Below are 20005 nucleotides of genomic sequence, written 5' to 3' on the forward strand. Positions count from 1 at the left end.
ATCGTACCAAGTGGCGTTCTTTGGTCTCTGCCTACCCCTATGGGAGAAAGAGCTGTATGTATTTCTATGAGAGGAAGGCGTGATTTCATGTATATACAGGGTGTCCCAAAACTCAACGATAATCCGAGACAGGATGAAAGGCCAAGTCATACCGGCTATAGGAAAAATAAAAAAAAATTCCATATCACTTAGTTCAGCAATAATAGACACTTTTCAAAAAAGTTGAAATTCCACACCCTTGGTCGCATTTTCAAGTCCTGTGATCACCAATGTCACAATTTCGCTGTGTTTTTTTGAATTTCGTGATCTTAATTAAATATGCTATTAATCGGGTAACAAATTAATGCACAAAACATTGTTAATTTAATAAAAAAAGTTAAGTTTTAGTGAGTCATCTTTCTCAAAAATATCGTTAGTCAACTTTGACGCTTCATACTGAAAAAAAAATGTACTACACTACCCTTGGCAAGTTATTTCAAAAGTTGGCGCATTTAATCAAGATTTCAAAATAGTATAACACTTGCCACTTTTCTCGCCATTAAAAATGTTATTTTTATTTGAAAGAAGAGTATCCTCGCAAATGGATCGGACGCAGTGGTACAATTTAATGGCATCCTCGTTCCCCCTCTAGCATGAATTCAGGCTCTGCAACGCCTTACAAAAGACCTTTGCACCGGTCAATCAAAATTCCTTGCATTTATTTCCTCTGACGCTGTGTCAATTTTCTGTCTAAGTTATGATAGATTTTGTATTGATTTCGAATAAACTTTTTCTTTTATGCATTCCCAGTAAAAAATATCTACTGGATTTAGATCGGGAGAACAAGGAAGCCACAAAATTGTACCACTGCGTCCGATCCATTTGCGAGAATACTCTTCTTTCAAATAAAAATAACATTTTTAATGGCGAGAAAAGTGGCAAGTGTTATACTATTTTGAAATCTTGATTAAATGCGCCAACTTTTGAAATAACTTGCCAAGGGTAGTGTAGTACATTTTTTTTTCAGTATGAAGCGTCAAAGTTGACTAACGATATTTTTGAGAAAGATGACTCACTAAAACTTAACTTTTTTTATTACATTAACAATGTTTTGTGCATTAATTTGTTATACGATTAATAGAATATTTAATTAAGATCACGAAATTCAAAAAAACACAGCGAAATTGTGACATTGGTGATCACAGGACTTGAAAATGCGACCAAGGGTGTGGAATTTCAACTTTTTTGAAAAGTGTCTATTATTGCTGAACTAAGTGATATGGAATTTTTTTTTAATTATTCCTATAGCCGGTATGACTTGGCCTTTCATCCTGTCTCGGATTATCGTTGAGTTTTGGGACACCCTGTATATATATATGTATGTAGAATTTGTTTAAATATGTGTTTCCAAATATGTCCTTGTAAAGAAACCGTAAATTACACTTTATTAAAACTTCTACGCATTGTTATTTGTTCAGTTGTTTTCGAGATTAATACTTCAAAACAAACAAACGGTTAGATAAACTTCGAGTTTCTAATAAAACTTCATAATTTAGAACTAGGGCAGTTAGTTTCACCCGGAAATAACCTAGGACAAAATAATTACCTACCTAAAATCTTTAATTTTACAATCTCTACTATAATTATTAAAACTATACATTAAATAAATACTTTAAATAATAATTTTATATGTACAAACGAAAAAACTAGCTTTTAATTCATTTGAAGTCTTCTATTATTCATTAATAAATAAATAAATCTTAATAAAATAAAAATAAATAAATTTCATCTCATTAATGTCTCACTGCTGGGCAATGGTCTCCTCCCGTAATGAGGGGTTAGGCCTTGATAAAACAATATTAATATTTTTATTTATTTTTAACATTATGTCTGTTATACCCAAAAGTGTAGGCAGAGGTGTATGAAATATACCCACATTTCGCCATTAACAATGTTAGTCCCATGTAATAGGGTAGTTTAACGTAATTTTGAAATCAATTTAATATACTAACCTAAAAAAACTATTAGTTTAAATTGAAATCGAACCAAATCGAACTTCAAAAAAAAACTTCTTTTGATTGAACGGGAATTGAACCCTCTCACAACCGATTCAATGACCTTTATATATAGTAGGCTTACCCCCGGTTTCTGAGGTACATTAAACGGTAGTTTATCTATTCAATCGCGTTTAAACTCATACAAAAAACGCTATCAAAGAGATAAACTGCCGTTAAATGTAACTCAGGAACCGGGGGTATATAACTTTAAAAAATATCTAAAATAAAAATTTTACACCAATCCAAATTTGATTCCAGTTCAGTCTGGATTCTGGGGGAGTCTGGGGTAGTCTGGGGTGTGTCTGGGGTGGCGTCTAGACCTAGGTCAACGTTCAGACAACAAAAGACTGGATACACACCTGTTATCGAAATTTATGGATATTATAGACAAATTATTTTGAAGTTTGTAAAGATTGTAGCTAGTTTTCATTGGTCTGTCTGCTTACCTATGGAAAAGGCATGATTATATGCATGTATGTATGTTTGTCATTGTATGTGCTGCTATTATTATAAACTAGCTGACTCGCGCTGCTTCGCTTGCGTCACTAAAGAGAGAATAGGCCATGATTTTCCCCGTTTTTGAAACATTTTTACTGGTGCCCTGCTCCTATAAGTCGTAGCGTGATGTTATATATATAGCCTTCCTCATTAAATAGGTTATCCAATTAAATAGTAAAAATAATTTTTCAATTCGCCGTCCTGAGATTAGCGTGTTCAAACAAATTCTTCAGCTTTAAAATATTAGTTTAGATTCGAAATTTTGTAAGAATGTATGTATGTTTGTTGCTCTTTTACGTAAAAACTTCTGAACGGATTTTCATGACATTTGGATACAATCTTGATTAACACATTGCATACTTTTTACCCGACAAATCTTTCCACGTGGACGAAGTCGCGGTCAAAAGTTGGTAATACAAAAAAGATAAATAATTTGCAATCAATGTCTACTTATCTTTTCTATATAATAAAAGCGTCATGTTTTTATAAAAAAAAAGTATTGCTGTCTCTTTTCCGCACACACTGTGAATTTTCCATCTCACTCGCACATTTTTTTCGTCTTTTGTCTGAACTTTACATGTAATTCTTATATGAGGTACCAGGCTACTATGTCTACCGAAGAGGTAGTTAGTTTTAGAAACCGGTTTTTAGAATAATTAAAAGGTTTTTTAGCTATTGTCATGTGACTAAAGCTTTTTAGTTTTCATAGAGATTAGATTTCGTATAAAAAATACACAATAGGCTGAATTTAATTAATGTAAAGAAGTCGCAAACGATCTGTGGATTGAGCCTCCCTTGGTGCGGTTATTTTATAGATTGGTGACCGTAAAGTGGTATTTGAGCTGAGCGTCTCCGTGCTTCGGAAGGCACGCTAAATCAGTCCCGATTGTTGTTAATTAATATAACAGTCGTTATGCCATGTCAAAATCTTTTCAGGCGGCTTGAACAACTTTGACACTCGGTTTACCACTAACCATACTATAGATAGAAACCGCGAAACTGGCTTTTGTAATCTGCCAGATAAACTAAATCTTTATCTGGGCGGTAGGCCTAAATTTCCTTACTTTTTGAATAAGTACCAATTAATAAAACACTTAAAAGAGATTTCAGATATTTTCTGCTACTTTATCTATTGGTTAAGAAATCAGTCACTTATCCATCAGCCTGGAATGACGTTCTTCCCATCCTCCAGATAACCTATCCAATACTTGATTTAAGAGGTTAAGTCTATAGAGATATAATAAAAAAGATTTGTATGACTGCCTCTTACAATTTTTGATCTAGGTACCAGGGCATCATAAAATGTGAGTAGTTTGACACTTGTTGACAGTCAGTCTGGTACATTAGCCCAACCTTGAATGGCGGACCAAGGGCGGGGCGTGGGCTTACGATATTTAGTGTAATGAGCTGTGTCGCGTGGGAATAGGGCTGCCAGTAAAAATATCGTGATAAAAAGATTTTACAAGTGGTGGTTAAAAAGCTGAGTTTAATTTAGAGGTGGCTTTTAATTTTGAACTCAAATATTTTAATTTTTTCTGGATTTAGAAATTTGGAACATAACGATATGGACTTTTCGTACTTATGTGTGTATAAGAAATAATTATCACTTGCTCTAACGGTAAAGGAAATTTTCGTCGTTAAAAAATATTTAGTTCTTAACGGTATGCAAATTTCCCACACTTGGCTAGAGTGGTGGACTCAAGGCCTAATCCTTCCCCAGTTTGGGAGAAGACCCAAGAGAGCTGAAAATGATAATGTTTCGACATTTTCATAAGCAATACATTGCTGACAAAATTGTTAAAGCGACAGCCCTAATTTTATTCGTAGTACAGTCAATTTATGATACAAACATAACGTTGATGTTTATAAAACTGTTTTTTAAATAGATTAAGAAATGTCGCTTCCGGAAGTGTGACTGTGGAGTCCCGCGTTCAAATACTAGGTTTATATTCGATTGGTATATGGCAATTTGCTCGTCCCCTATTACATACACGTCGGTCTATACCTTCGAGTATAATAGGCGTAATGTTAATATATGTACTAGCGCCCCACCCCGTCTTCACACAGTTTAAACAGTTATTTTACAAAAAAAACCTTCACAACTTTTTACACATAATTCCTTCTCGTTGAATCACCCTATCTATCGAAAAAACTGCATCAATATCCGTTGCGTAGTTTTAAAGATCTAAGCATACATACGTACAGACGCGGGAAGCGATTTTGCTATATACTATGTAGTGATGTTATAAAGTTAAAAGCTATGTATGCACGTGCCAGTGTCTGACATGGTCTGTACATATGAATACAATCAGTCATATTAAGATTATTATTAGATATGACCTTTGGCCGCAATTAAAATGGTCTTTGACCCGTAAGGTCATTGTCCAAACAGATCGTATGACAAATATAAAATTGATTTGAACTTTTAAAGGTTTTTAAAATAACGTTATAGACATATTATGTAGGGATCTTAAAACTGCATTTGGACTGCATAAATTGCAGTCTAAAATGCGGTTACATTGCAGTTAAAAGCAGGTTTAGATTTTATTGATGTCGCGTTTATAGATTCATATGTTACTAGTAGTCAGAAGTTTGAAAGTCTGACAATCAGTCTTACTTAGGGGTATCGTGTTATATCCCAGGTAACTGTGTTGTGGAGGTCAGATAGGCAGTCGCTCCATGGTGGTATTCAGCTGCATCCGGTGAGACTAGAAGCCGACTCAAACATAGTTGGAAGAAAGGCTAAGCTGATGATGATGTGCTAATACAATAAGTGAACGTAATTTCTAAATATAAAATGACTTTTGACTAACAAAATGAATCAAGATTTTATTTATCATTAAAAAAAACTTGTGATCATAACAAATTCGAGTTTTTAATCATTTCAAGATATCAGACATAACCTTCGTACGTTTAAGCTACCAGGCGCGCATAAATACTAAAGAGTTAGCCGACACACATATTAATTTATCATTTTATTTGTTTCAGGTGAGTGTGTCAACGTATTCGGAACGGCTGATGATGAAATATTGGACGTGAGTTGAACTCCTAAGCTATGCTAATACCCTAGTACTTTAAAATCATAGTACTATCACCGGAGGTACTATTACGCTATTTATTTTTAAAGATAGGTAGAGATAATGAACACGTGTGTAAACTAGTGTCTTACCCCCGGTTTCTGAGTACATTTAGCGGTAGTTTATCTATTCAATAGCGTTTAAACCCATATAAAAAAACGCTATTCAATAGATAAACTACCGCTAAATGTACCTCAGAAACCGGGGATTAGTTGTTTAAGCTTAGCAATTTAAAACTATTTGGTTATTAACTGGCCTGACTTTGTCCGGGTATAGTACAATTTTATCCTGTTGATTCCATTCTCGAGAAAATTTTCGTCCCATTAAAACCTTGTCCCGACAGTTACAAATATTTAAAGAACAGAATAATACAATTTAATTTAGTTTTTTTCGGTGTTTTTTTTTATATATTTCTGCTATTAGGCTAAATTCTGGTAGAATATTTTCAATAATAGCTCGGAGTTTGGTAACGTGCCCGGTATATGGCAATAGACTCGCCTCCTATTACATGGGACTAACATTGTTGATGGTAAAACGCGTTTTATACTAATCTGATAATACAATTGGGTGAATTTAAGTCATTTAAATAAGTGACTTTAGCGTTAAGTCTAAATAAAAGCCTTTGGGCGGCTTGAATTGACTTTAGGCGTCGCGAAATCCGAAAGTCGTCTTTCAAAAAAGGTACCAGGGTTTTATAAATCAATAGGAGGTTTGATCTGTACAATGATTTGCGAATAGTAATATAACCTCTTTGGAGCCTTCGTTAACAAGGTCGACAGAAGTGGCTGAGCCGGTGAAAGTAAGCCAAGTCGGCCATATTGGAACTTGTGATTTATTAAACAATAATCGGGTTGTGGTATTTTTTGCATTCAAATTGACGATACACGAGGTATGATCACGAGGTTTCAAGTTCAATTCCCGGTTCGGGTAAAGTGCTATTGATTTTTTCTAATTTTTGTTAGAATAAGCAGACCCGCGCAGAATTTTCTGTGCATTTTTTTGTGTTTTGCTATTTATCAAAATCGAATTGGTTGAGACGTTCTTTAGAACAGTTCTTGAAGGTATGCTAAGTCCCCAACACTTAGCCAGCGTGGTGGACTTAAGGCCTAACCCCTCTCCCATTACGGTAGGAGACTCTTGCTCAGCAGTGGGACAGTAATGGGTTAAAAAAACTCTAGGCTACTGCCTAGAAATAGGTAGGGTGCCCGGTATATGGCAATAAGCTCGCCCCCTATTACATGGGACTAACATTGTAAATAGCGAATCGCGGGTGTTTTAACAATAAGAATACTGTATAATCAATGTTACCATGCGGTTTTTGGTAAAGGATAACAGGCCTTGGTGCCCGTAACCCACAAATGACATTGTTCATGATAACACTATATCAAACCACAGTGATATTGATATGACTATAAAATTATACACAGACTGTATATACAGATACTAGCAGACTCGCGCAACTTTGCTTGCGTCACATAAGAGAGAAGGGGTCAAAATTTTCTTTGAGTTTGTAACATTTTTACTGGTACTCTGCTCCTATTGGTCGTAGCGTGATGATATATAGCCTATAACCTTCCTCGATAAATGGGCTATCTAACACTGAGAATTTTTTTCAAATCGGACCGGTAGTTCCTGAGATTAGCGCGTTCAAACAAACAAACAAACAAACTCTTCAGCTTTATAATATTAGTATAGTTTTGTAATACACATTATCCATGGTATATTGTATTTATTTACACGCTATGGTACATAACACCATAACAAGTGGGTAAAAAGTAATTGACCGTTACTGAGTCACCGTTCAGCTACCAGGCTAGCATAACTGTGCGGAGATGACGTCATCGCTCTACAGATGTGACTTTTTGTTATAAATCGATTATAATGATGACGTAAATTTTGTTTTGAATTGAAAAATCAGGTTATTTCAAAGGTCATAATTCTAAGATCTAAATCTTAGAACAAAAAACTCTAAGATTTAGATCTTAGAATTATGACCAAAATGTGTTCGGTAGTGTTGGTAGGTAGCAGCTACTTACATCATCAATGTTTTATACCAGCATAAATATTGTTAAAACCATTCGGCGATTAAAAAGAGTGGCCAGAAGTTTGTTGCCAGCTCTTTTCATTGGCCCTACCTTCCGAACTGGCGGTAAATTCACTCTCTGTATCATTGACTATCATAAGTGTCAGCATTTCACCTAAATGAATAAATGATTTGAGTTTGATTAAGCATACTTTTTGGGAATACGATAGTTAAGTATAATTTTTTTTTATTTGGAATTCACATATTTTAATTCTGAAATACCCTTTTGGCTCGAAGTTTTCTCTTAATGTTTCACGAAAAACTACTAGACGGATTTTAATGAAATTTGGTACGCTGATAGCTTATAACCTGTATTAATTTATAGGATACTTTTTATCCCGGGCAATCTCCTCACGGCGACAAAATCACAGGCAAAAGCCACTTTTTTTTGGCGATTCGATCGACACTACATCAAAAAGCCACTCCCTTTCGTTTATATTTTACGCGTAAACTCGAAAACTGCTGAACCGGTTTAAAAACTCTTGCCCCGTTAGAAAGCTGCTACATCAAGATGGACATGGTCAATTAAACCTTATGTAAGAAGTTTTTTTGCTAATTGATTTCTTAAATTTAATTAGTGAACAAGGAGTGGCGGTGAAAACTTTAAAAGATGTATAGGTGTATGAAATAAACACGTTTCGCCATTAACAATGTTAGTCTCATGTTATAGGGGGCGAGTCTATTGCCATATACCGGGCATGTTACTAAACTCAGAGCTACTATTGGGAATATTCTAATATAAATTAGAAAAATCAACAGCATTTTGCTCGACCCGGGAATTAAACCTAGTGATCAACAGCCGTGTACACTACTGCACAGACTATAGAGGCTTTTGCCTGATGTTAAGTAAAGACATACACAGATCATATCGGTGATGTCTTGCAAAAAGGTCAGGTGGTACTCGTAACCAGCGGTCCTGTATGACAACATGTATGGATGTGAATGAGGCAAGGGAAAGTTGTAAGGATCACACCAAGTGGCGTTCTCTGGTCTCTGCCTACCCTCTGGGAAGAAAGCGTGATTTTATGTATGTATAAAGAAATAATTTAACATGGCTAAAACATTAAGGATGAATTTTTATTCACACTTTTTTTTCGTTAACCCAATAAAATACTCTATTGTCAAACAATGTTTCTTTATTATTGAATAGTACAATAACTTATTTAAATGATTGTATTTCTAAATATTCTCGTAAAACAATATAACAAAGGACATACAAAAAACTCGTTTGTTCAATCTTAAGTCATTGTTTTAATTAAAACTCAGACCGAAGTGATTAGTCGCCAGCTACTGTGGCGCAGTGGTTAAAGTGGTCGCCATGCCACTACCGGTACATGGTAGGTCGTGGTATCGATTCCCACACAAAACAAATCTTTGTGCGATTCACAAGTCAATTCGGGTCTGGTTGTACTTTGTGTCCGTTGTTTGTATGTTTGTAATAGTCCCCGCTACACAAGAGCAGTTCTAATATCAATGACCATTTTATACATATCGAGTTCATCCGTGTTTCGGAAGGCACCTTAAATTGTGGGTCCCGGTTGTCATTGTCAAAGATCTTCAACATTAGTTAACAGTAGTCAGAAGCTTGAAAGTCTGACAACCAGTCTTACCGAGGGGTATCGTGTTAAAACCCAAGCAAATGGGTTGTGGAGGTCAGATAGGCAGTCGCTCCATGTAAAATACTGATACTCGGCGAGACTGGAAGCCGACTCTAACATAGTTTGGAAGAAAGGGTCGGCTGATGAAAATGTATTTTTATAAGAAAACTAGCTGACCCGGCAAACGTTGTTAAGCCATATACCTAAATAAAAAACAAAAATAGATGTTGGCCGATTCTCAGACCTACTCAATATGCTCACAAAATTTCATGAGAATCGGTCAAGCCGTTTCGGAGGAGTATGGCAACGGAAACTGTGACGCGAGAATTTTATATATTAGATGTAATAAACTTTTAGCTGAGCCTTTGGGAAAGCCAAGAAAAGTATGGTGTAAATGAAAGCTTTCGTACCTATAGCAATGGCAATCTCCAAATTAAAATCGGGCCATTAATAAATGAATATAAAGATATGGCATAGTAAATGAACAAAATTATGAATATGTACTATTCGTGATCGAAGTGTGTATGTGTGCCAAGGTTTCTTGCGTCGATTTGAACGCACGCGCTGCTAGTGTTGTTCGTGTATCAATGGTTCATATCGATTGTATCGATTTTTTAACGGCGAAAATAGATAATTATTGCATGAATAATCGTTAGAAATTTTAGCAGTGACTGTGAATTATTGTATGAATGGTTCAAAGTTTTTTTTTCTTAGCCTGTTTGAATGTCTCACTGCTGGGCAAAGGCAAATCCTTCTTTGCCTAATTTCCCTATCGGCGGCAAAATCATTCTTCTAAAATGCGTTCAGGTCATAGTTTCATAATTATGGATTTTAAAGATTTCGTTTCGTTAGTTTATCTACCTTTCTTGACGTTCCGGCCTAGGCTAACTTGAGTACCCAGTGCTGAAACATCCAGCAAATCTAAGTAAAATGCAACCTCGCCTTACTTTCCTCATATTATTCTATAAAAAGTAATTCGGGGTTTTAAAAGCCTATTTTTGAGTAGGTTTAATTTCTCAATCATAATTTTACTAAGATAATAAATATAACAATCATGTTATAAACATGATTATCCGTCTGTAAGAATCAGACAATTTTATCTATAGCTGCTGAAATGATAATAGTGAAATTGCCGATCATAAGATTATGTCGTTGAAACGTTTATTGCTAATAAATCAATGCTGATTTCGGGTGCAAAATACCAATCGGTACTAATATCCCCGCGACTTCGATTGCGTCACATAAGAGAGAATAGGTTATAATTTTCCCCGTTTTTGTAACATTTTTCACTGGTACTCTACTCCTATTGGTCGTAGAGTGATGATATATAGCCTATATCCTTCCTAGATAAATGGACTATCTAATACTGAAAGAATTTTTTAAATCGGACAAGTATTTCCTGAGATTAGCGCGTTCAAACAAACAAACAAACAACCAACCAACAAACAAATTCTTCAGATTTATAATACTAAGTATAGATTTTTAAGAGTTATGGGGCTGAGATCTCCTTCTTTTGACAGTCGTTAACAGTAGTCAGAAGATTGAAAGTCTGACAACCAGTCTTACCGAGGGGTATCATGTTATAACCCAGGTAACTGTGTTGTGGAGGTCAAATAGTCTGTCGCTCCATGTAAAATACTGGTGTTCAGCTGCATCCGGTGAGACTGGAAGCCGACTCCAACATAGTTGGAAGAAAGGCTAGGCCGATGATGATGCAGTCAAACTACACTAATAACCCCCGATTTCTGAAGTACATTTAGCGGTAGTTTATCTATTCAATAGCGTTTAAACTCATATAAAAAGACGCTATTAAATAGATAAACGACCGCTAAATGTACCTCAGAAACCGGGGGTTAGTGTAACACAAAATTATCGCGAAACTAATAGTTTACTATCGATATTCAGTGACCAATGAACGCGGTGACCTGATTACCTATTAAAGGCTGCTTGGAAAACCGTTAATGGATTAACAAATTGCTAAATAGACGCTACAGGATCAATATTTGTCATTATAATGTTAAGACTGCCTTTGTGGCATGTTCCATAGAGTATCTGATCTGATTATGAGGTCTCGAGAGACAAAATTACTTTTGGTCCTTTCTCAATAGTAGCCAGGAGTTTTGTAACGTGCCCGGTATATGGCAATAGACTCACCTCATATAACCCAGGTAACTGGGTTGTGGAGGTCCGATAGGCAGTCGCTCCATGAAAAATACTGGTTACGTTGCCAGTAGTCAGAAGCTTGAAAGTCTGACAACCAGTCTTACTGAAGCGTATCGTGTTATAACCCAGGTAACTGTGTTGTGGAGGTCTGATAGACAGTCACTCCATGTATAATACTGGTATTCAGCTGCATCCGGTGAGACTGAAAGCCGACTCCAATATAGTTGGAAGAAAGGTTAGGCTTCTATATGGCCACTGATCCATAGGTAATTGGGTATAGTATATGAATGGATGTAAATATAATTTTACGCTAACCTACTTCTGATCATGAAAGGGTTCTTTGATATAAATATAGATGTGTTTTTTATAACTAAAAGTCTATTATCAGCTTTTGCCTTAGATATAGGTAGCTTAGTTTTAAGTTCTATCTTATATGACGACTATTTTTGATCAGAATCTTTAACAGAATCGGAATGCGACAAAAAAAGATAGATTAGAAGAAATATACACTTAGTGTCTCTTTCTTTCTCCCCCCTCTCTCTTTCTCTCCGTCTCTCTTTCTCCAAAATGTTTTTTTACGAGTCAAAGATCGACTTTCTGTTAGATATGAGAATCAAACCCGGGATTTTAATGATCAGTAATCGCATACACAAGTCACGTTTTTATCAAAAAACAAAATTAACACGAATTTTCGAAAATAAAAAATATCGTACAATAAAATTGGAATCAGGTCAACAATCTTACAACTATAATAATTGTCGTTTTAACTAATGACCATCAATTAATGAGTGCGATTACAAGTGACCTAGAAAACATCTGCGCGCAATAGTTACATCATTATGTAGAGAAAAATACTTCAAAAAATCTACAGGTTCATTTACATTTGTGGTGATTACTCAGCTCCTTTAAGTCGTAGCGTGATGTTATATATCTCAAAGTCTTCCTTATGAATGTAGCTATAATACTCTTTAAAATTATTTTCAAATTTGATAAGTGGTTCTGAGATATACGCATTCAAACAAGCTTCATGATCAATTGAACAAAAAGCATTGGCTGACTTACATTTGTGGTGATTACTCCGCTTCTGTAGGTTGTAGCGTGATGTTATATAGCTCAAAGTCTTATTTATGAATGTGACTATAATACTTTAGAAGATACATTTTGAATCCGATAAGAAGTTTCGAAGATATGAGCGTTTAAACAATTATTATGATAAATAGTAAAAAAGTCTTTGACGAAAAGAATTGGCTCACTATTTGTGGTGATTACTCCGCTCCTGTTGATCGTTGTGTGATGATATATAGCTGAAAGTGTTTATTCTAAATGTGGCTATAATACTCTTTAAGATTTAACTCAAATCAGATAAGGAGTTTCGGAGTTGTAAACGTTTAAACATACATAACGAACATAGTGAAAAATCTTTATGTAAAAATCTACATTGTACTCACGTTTGTAGTTATTTCTTTGCTCTCGTTGCTCGTAGCGTGATGTTTTATAGCTTATAACCTTCCTCGTAAATTTAACTATAATACTCTTGAAGATATTTTTGAAATCTGGTCAGTAGTTTCCGAGATATACTCGTACAAACAAAGAAACTCGTCAGTTTAAATATAGATGTCACGCTTTTAGTACTAGTAATTACGAATTAAGGAACGTAATTTTGACTTTAGTTACAAAAGGACTTAAGTGGACTTGGTTTTTAGTAACTATACGTCGTTTTTCCTCTAAAAGTCTTACAATTTCTTACATTGTCTTAATTGTAATTGCAGTATTAAAAGAGCATAAGTGCAGTACATTTAGTTTTATCTTATGACATTCTTACTTTTAACAGTTTTTTTATTGCTTGATATGAATTCGTTTAAAAACTGTTAGTGTTATTCGGTAGGACGATCAGTGAGTTAAGCAACGGCAGACTCGGATGTCTTAACGATGGGTGACCGAATTGTTTTTGTTTAGCAAAAAGTAAAATATTTTTTTGAGGAATTGTCAATTATGAATAAGTTACTAACTTGTAGACCTTGTGGAATAATTAACTTTTAGAAAACATTTATAAATAACAAATTCGCGAAACAAAAACAGGTTTTAAGTTTAATAATTACATTTTAATGTCATTTCTGTAGCAATCTTAATGACATATTTGCAAAAATAAAAAATGTGGGAATCGAATGTCCGACTTTATAACCTGTTCACCTTAACCACTGCGTCATTGCGACTCACTTTCACTCGCTAATCACTGTTGTGTTAAAAATATTACTTTACAACATTGCCAAAGTAATTTTTAAAACAATATGAAAGTCATCTTAAACAAAGGAAATTGAGAATTATACCGAATAGAACAAAAGAATCGATATTTATAATCTATACTAATCTATACTAATATTATAAAGCTGAAGAGTTTGTTTGTTTGAACGCGCTAATCTCAGGTACTACGGGTCCGATTTGAAAAATTCTTTCAATGTTAGATAGCCATTTTATCGAGGATGGCTATAGGCTATATATCATTACGCTACGACCAACAGGAGCAGACTGCCAGTAAAATTACAAAAAACGGGGAAAATTTTGACCCATTTTCTCTTATGTGACGCAAGCGAAGTTGCGCGAGTCAGCTAGTATTGGCTAATTATACAATAGTACGCCTATTATGGGCCTATTAGTAGCCCTATGATGGGCACAAAATAACGAAAATAATGCTATTTGTGTTTTAAAACTGAAATAGAAGGCATTATTATTTTTACTATCTATCTATCGTATGGTTAGTGGTCAACCTAGTGTCAAAGTTGTTCAAGCCGCGCAAAATGCCTTTGACATGGCTTAACGACCTATATCTTAATTGACAACAACCGGGACCGACTTTGTATGTGCCCTCCGAAGCCCGGAGACCCCCAGATTAAATACCACTATGCGGCCACCCATCTATGGAATGACCGCGCCAAGGTTTGCTTAATCCACAGATCGATTACCGACCGGTGAGCGCAACTGGCTATGAGCACTTCACTTATTTTTACTAATAAATAGACAAAATATGATATGGTTATAGTGTTAAGCCCCCTTACGCACTAGCGGTTAACCGCGGGAGCGGCTAGCCGCGCGGTTACAGTTTAATATACAACCGCCTGTGAACCGCAACATAACCGCCAACAATTTTGTCAGGCAACTGTAACCGCGCGGCTAGCCGCTCCCGCGGTTAACCGCTAGTGCGTACGGGGGCTTAGTCTATTGTACGATTAGTGCGATATACCGAATAGAACAATCGAATCCATACTAATATTATAAATGCGAAAGTAACTCTGTCTGTCTGTCTGTCTGTCTGTCTGTCTGTCTGTCTGTCTGTCTGCTACTCAATCACGCCTAAACTACTGAACCAATTTGTATGAAATTTGGTATGGAGATATTTTGATATTCGAGAAAGGACATAGGCTACTTTTTACCATCACGCATTTCCCGGGAAAATCCAGGTGGCGAACGAAGTCGCGAATATTCAATCAATTGCAATGACACTGAATTAACAAAATTCCGTTGTCATGGCAACTGTTTGAATGGCGGATATGACTAAGCGCGATTTCATTATATTATGAGATATAAATAATTTTGGGAATATTTTTCGTGAAAAAAAGCATATTTCATATCATCACGCTACGACCAATAGGAGCAGAGTAACAGTAAAAAGTGTTACAAAAACGTGGAAAATTCTGACCCATTCTCTCTTATGTGACGCAAGCGAAGTTGCGCGGGTCAGCTAGTAGATATATAATTGTTTATCGATTGTACAATGCACATCACTAGTCTAGCTCGACTAGACCATACGACGCCATATTTAAAACGTCACACCATATTCAATCGCTTTAAAATTAGAACGACTTTGTACCTACTATAAAGCGCTTATAGCTGCAATGATATTTTCCGCCTGACAACAACCTATGTAGGTCAGAAGGGCTCGGGGAGCGATGACGTCATATTGCATTCGAACGAACACCGCAATCGAAAAACGTAATATATCAATATAGACTACAATGAAATATGAATTCTATGTTCTAATAGATAGAGATTAAAATAAAAATTTTGTAATTTAATTACGGATTACCTTGCTTCTATTTTACTTTCTAAAGGTCGTATGTGTTGTTTGATAATTTGTGTCTTATTTGTTGTTTGTGTGAGTTGAATTTTGTTTGTGTTTGCGTTGCGATATGTTGGCATGTTATGAAGGTCTTATTAGCATACAAAAGCTCTTCTATGATTATTGGCTCCTGGTACTTTGCGCGCACTCTGTACCGTAAAGTCAAATTTATTTCGCGTAGTTTTTTTTACTATTGTATACAAAATCTTTGTTTATAATACCGCTCATACAAGGCAAGGAACATGTTTGAGGTTCGGAAAATGATGGGTGACCATTGACAAAAAGTATTTTACTACTCATGATACATAAATAAATCACTCCGTTTTCCCATATGGGTAGGTAGAGACCAAAGAACGTCACTTGGTACGATCCTTACAAACTTCCCTTGCCTCATTCACATACATACATCTTGTCATACAGAACTTAAAATAAAATTTGGATCAAAAATGACTTGTTTTTTTCAATAAAAATGTATCTTTATAATGGCACGTGCAAAGTTATGCTTTTAAAAATATTGTAAAGTAAAAATGCAATTTTAAAGTATTTTTATCCAATAAAAACATGAAAACTGGGTATATGGGTCAAGCTATTTAGGTCGTAGTCCATTTTTACACTACCTCTTTGTCATAGTTTCCTGGTATTTTAAACCTGTTTCCATAAATCTGGAAGGTAAAGCAACTTTAACTGCTGTTAGTAAACGGATGGGTGACCATGTGTAAATTCTGCCTCTAAAATGGGTTTCGGTTGCTATTTAAAAAAATTGGAAGTAAAGCAATATTAAACAAGACTAGTAAACGGATGGGTGACCATGTCTATATTTTTCTTTAAAAATGTTCAGATGATCGAGTTGCTTTTATAAAAACTTGGAAAGTGAAGCAACATTAGCGATGATAGTAAACGGATGGGTGACCATGAGTATTTTTTTCTTGTTTTATGTACAAGTTTTATTTCTCTGTCCGTACTATGAATGCAGAAAGGGACAAAACATCGATTAAATTACGACACTTTTTAGCAAAACCTGATAAGAATCTAACGTTTCATGAATACTAAGTAAAAAATGCACAAATGGTATGTTTAAAATCCAACTTTATTGCAAAGGATTAAGGTTCATATTTCAATACAGCGTTCATCCGAAGGTTTATTCAAATTAGTGGTTGACAACTCTTCGCGTTTCCTGGTAGCCTGGTATATTATCTACGCAGTTATATAATTTATTGCATAATTCTGCCACCTGTGTTTGTTTATTAAAATGCGCATATTCTTTGTTGTTATGTGGATGTAGAACGTAGAAAAATACGGTCCAAAGTGCGGGTTCGAGTCCGCGTTGAGGAAATCACGTGTCAGGGAAGGAAATTAGACTCTACTATATTTATTTGATACGTAAAATAATAAAACCTAGTTTTACTACTTCTAAATATCCTTTAGATAGCTTATCAGAACTTTATTTAACAGATAGGTTAGCTTAAACTTATTCACAGGCTATGAAACTGGTTTTTCGTATAAAGTTAAGGGATACTATTAAGGTCTAGATTATGATGGGTGGGCTTGTAATCTTAAAGATACCTACTGAATATTTTTAAATGCTTGGTAGTTATACATACTCACCGGTTAGTAAACGATCAGTAAGGTTAAGCAACATTTGATGCGGTCAATCTATTCATAGGTGGCCAAGTTAAAAGTTTATAAGAATTTTTCAATTATTTCTTTGGAGGTTACATTCAGAAGGTACATTTATTGAGGGCATGCAAATTCCCCAACCCGCACATAGTCCGCGTGCTGGACTCAAGGCCTAACCCCTCCCTCATTACAGGAGGAGACCCTTGCCCAGCAGTGGGACATTAATGGTTTATTTTGGACGTGGTAGAGTCTGTTTAAAGAGGGATTCAAACAGCTTAAACAATTTTATTGACCACCAAATAAATATTGTATTCGTATCTCATAGATCCCTCCTACCTTTTATGGTGACCTGGTACATCGTATAAAATAACACATATTTATTTATCAAGTGCCACATGCCGTGCGTGCGAGCGAGATGCAAGATAAACTCCACGTGTAAGAAAGAGACGTAAAATAATGTTTGTCAACACGACTACGCTATTTTTAGAAGGGGCTTCCGCGAACCGTATTTTAGATAATCATTTAGTATGTGAATTGAAAATGTAATTTAGTATTGTTCTTTTCAAAACTGTCTTTGAGTTACGTAGATGTATACAAACAAAAAAATGTATTAACTTCTGCCCCTGGCTTTGTCTATGTTAAAAGATTTACAGGTTTAAAAAGTATCCTATGTGTTAATCTAGGCTATAAACTATTTGTGTGACAAATTTCATCAAAATCTGTTCAGAATTTTTTGGGTGAAAGAGTAACAATCATATAATTTTTAGCTTAAAGGGGATTTTCTAAAACAGATAAATAAAGAATGCTCATACCGCCCACCCATCCAATTCTATACCTCAATAATATCCCTTTACCAATAACGTTAGAATTTCTATTAGTGAAATATTTAAAACAATTAATTCTAAGTCAATTAAGTCTCGTGTTGACTTATCTTTTGGCTTCAAGCCCTAGATATCGTCTCTATAGTAACAAAAAATTTTATTTTGGCATACTTTCCTATCATCAAAAACTATGCATGTAAGTATGTATGCACGTGACAGTGTGTGTCTGTGCCGCTCACTCATCTAAGGAATGACCCTCGAGGCGCTCATAGCCAGTTGCACTCACCAGTCGGTAAACGATCTGTGGGTTAAGCAAACCTTGGCGCGGTCATTCCATAGATGGGTGACCGCATAGTGGTATTTGAACTGGGCGTCTCCGTGCTTCGGAGGGCACGTAAAAAGTCGGTCCCGGTTGTTGTCTATTAAGATAACAGTCGTTAAGCCATGTGAAAGGCCTTTCGGGCGGCTTGAACAACTTTGACACTAGGTTGACCACTAGTCATACTATAGATAGATAGATAATGGCGAAACGTGGTTGTATTTCATAAACTTCTGCTTCTACCTTCGCATATAACAAACGTGATGTTATGTATATGTATAACAAACAATATATCAAAATTTTCGCGTAAATATTGCACACAAAACAATAACCTATATAATATTGTGATAAAAGCGGATACGTTATCATAATCCGGTTATCAGCTGATAACACAAGGCCGCTTAGTGATAATATTATTTTTAGTGATAACTGCATGAGTCCTAGCCAAATAGTCTGGACTATTATGGTCGTATATATCTTGAAAAGATCAGGTGCATCTACCACCCACGTTTGGCCATTAACAATGTTAGTCCCATGTAATAGGCAGCGAGCCTATTGCCATATACCGGGCACGTTACCAAACTCCGGGCTACTATTGAGAATAGCAAATTAGAAAAGACCCATAGCACTTTGTCCGACCAGGGAATTGAACTCGAGACCTCAGGTCAGGACAGTAAGTTATTACAGATTTTTTCTGTTTTAAGAATTATTCAGTGTTTGTTATAACCCAGGTAACTGGGTTGTGGAGGTCCGATAGGCAGTCGCTCCATGTAAAACACTGGTATTCAGCTGCATCCGATGAGACTGGAAGCCGACTCCAACATAGTTTGGAAGAAAGGCTAAACTGATATAAATTGATGATACGTCTTTAAAAACTGTACAAAAATATCCATTGTTTTAGTATCGTCGACCCCTGCGTGGGAGTGGCAAGTTATCAAAATAAGAGATAATGCTTTTACCTACTGACCAAATAATTGTTATCAAATATTATGGCTATTTAACTTAAGGTCAAAAGTCAAAGATAGACACAAAAATATGTGATACATTCAACTTTTTGATAATTGCGGTCAATTAGAAACCTGAGGGTGTCAAACTTTTAGTAGGCCAATTTCGGCAGTGGTTAGTTTTATTAAAACTAGCCAGTGGAGAAATTAAAATAATCTATACTAATATTATAAAGCTAAAGAGTTTGTTTGTTTGTTTGAACGCGCTAATCTCAGGAACTACTGGTCCGATTTGGAAAATTATTTCTGTGTTAGATAGCCCATTTATCGAGGAAGGTTATAGGCAATAAATACTATATCATCACACTACGACCAATAGGAGCAGAGTACCAGTAAAAAATGTTACAAAAACGGGGAACATTTTGACCTATTCTCTGCTATGTGACGCAAGCGAAGTTGCGCGAATCAGCTTGTGTGTCTAGTATCTATATAAGTATGTATTTACAAGTATATAAGTATATTTATCAGTTATCTGGTTACAGTACAAGCTCTGCTTAGTTTGGAATCAGATGACCGTGTGTGAGTTATCCAATGTATTTTTCTAGAAGTTCATAATATAAATGCAGGTCAACCTATTTCAGTGCATTTCAATATGTAAACGAGAGTTTGTTTTTAAACCAACCGTTAAAAATGATAGTTTACATTCGTAAGGGAATTTGGAATGATGCCAAAAAC

The 20005-nt window shown here is 35.4% G+C and overlaps 1 protein-coding gene across 1 annotated transcript in view; it reads left to right on the plus strand.

The window, feature by feature from the left end:
- atos (atos homolog atossa) overlaps nt 1–20005 on the plus strand; it is a 56834-nt gene that overhangs the window by 22539 nt on the left and 14290 nt on the right. The window lies entirely within an intron of this gene.

Source organism: Anticarsia gemmatalis, chromosome 27 (assembly GCF_050436995.1).
Source record: "Anticarsia gemmatalis isolate Benzon Research Colony breed Stoneville strain chromosome 27, ilAntGemm2 primary, whole genome shotgun sequence".
Lineage (NCBI taxonomy): Eukaryota > Metazoa > Arthropoda > Insecta > Lepidoptera > Erebidae > Anticarsia > Anticarsia gemmatalis.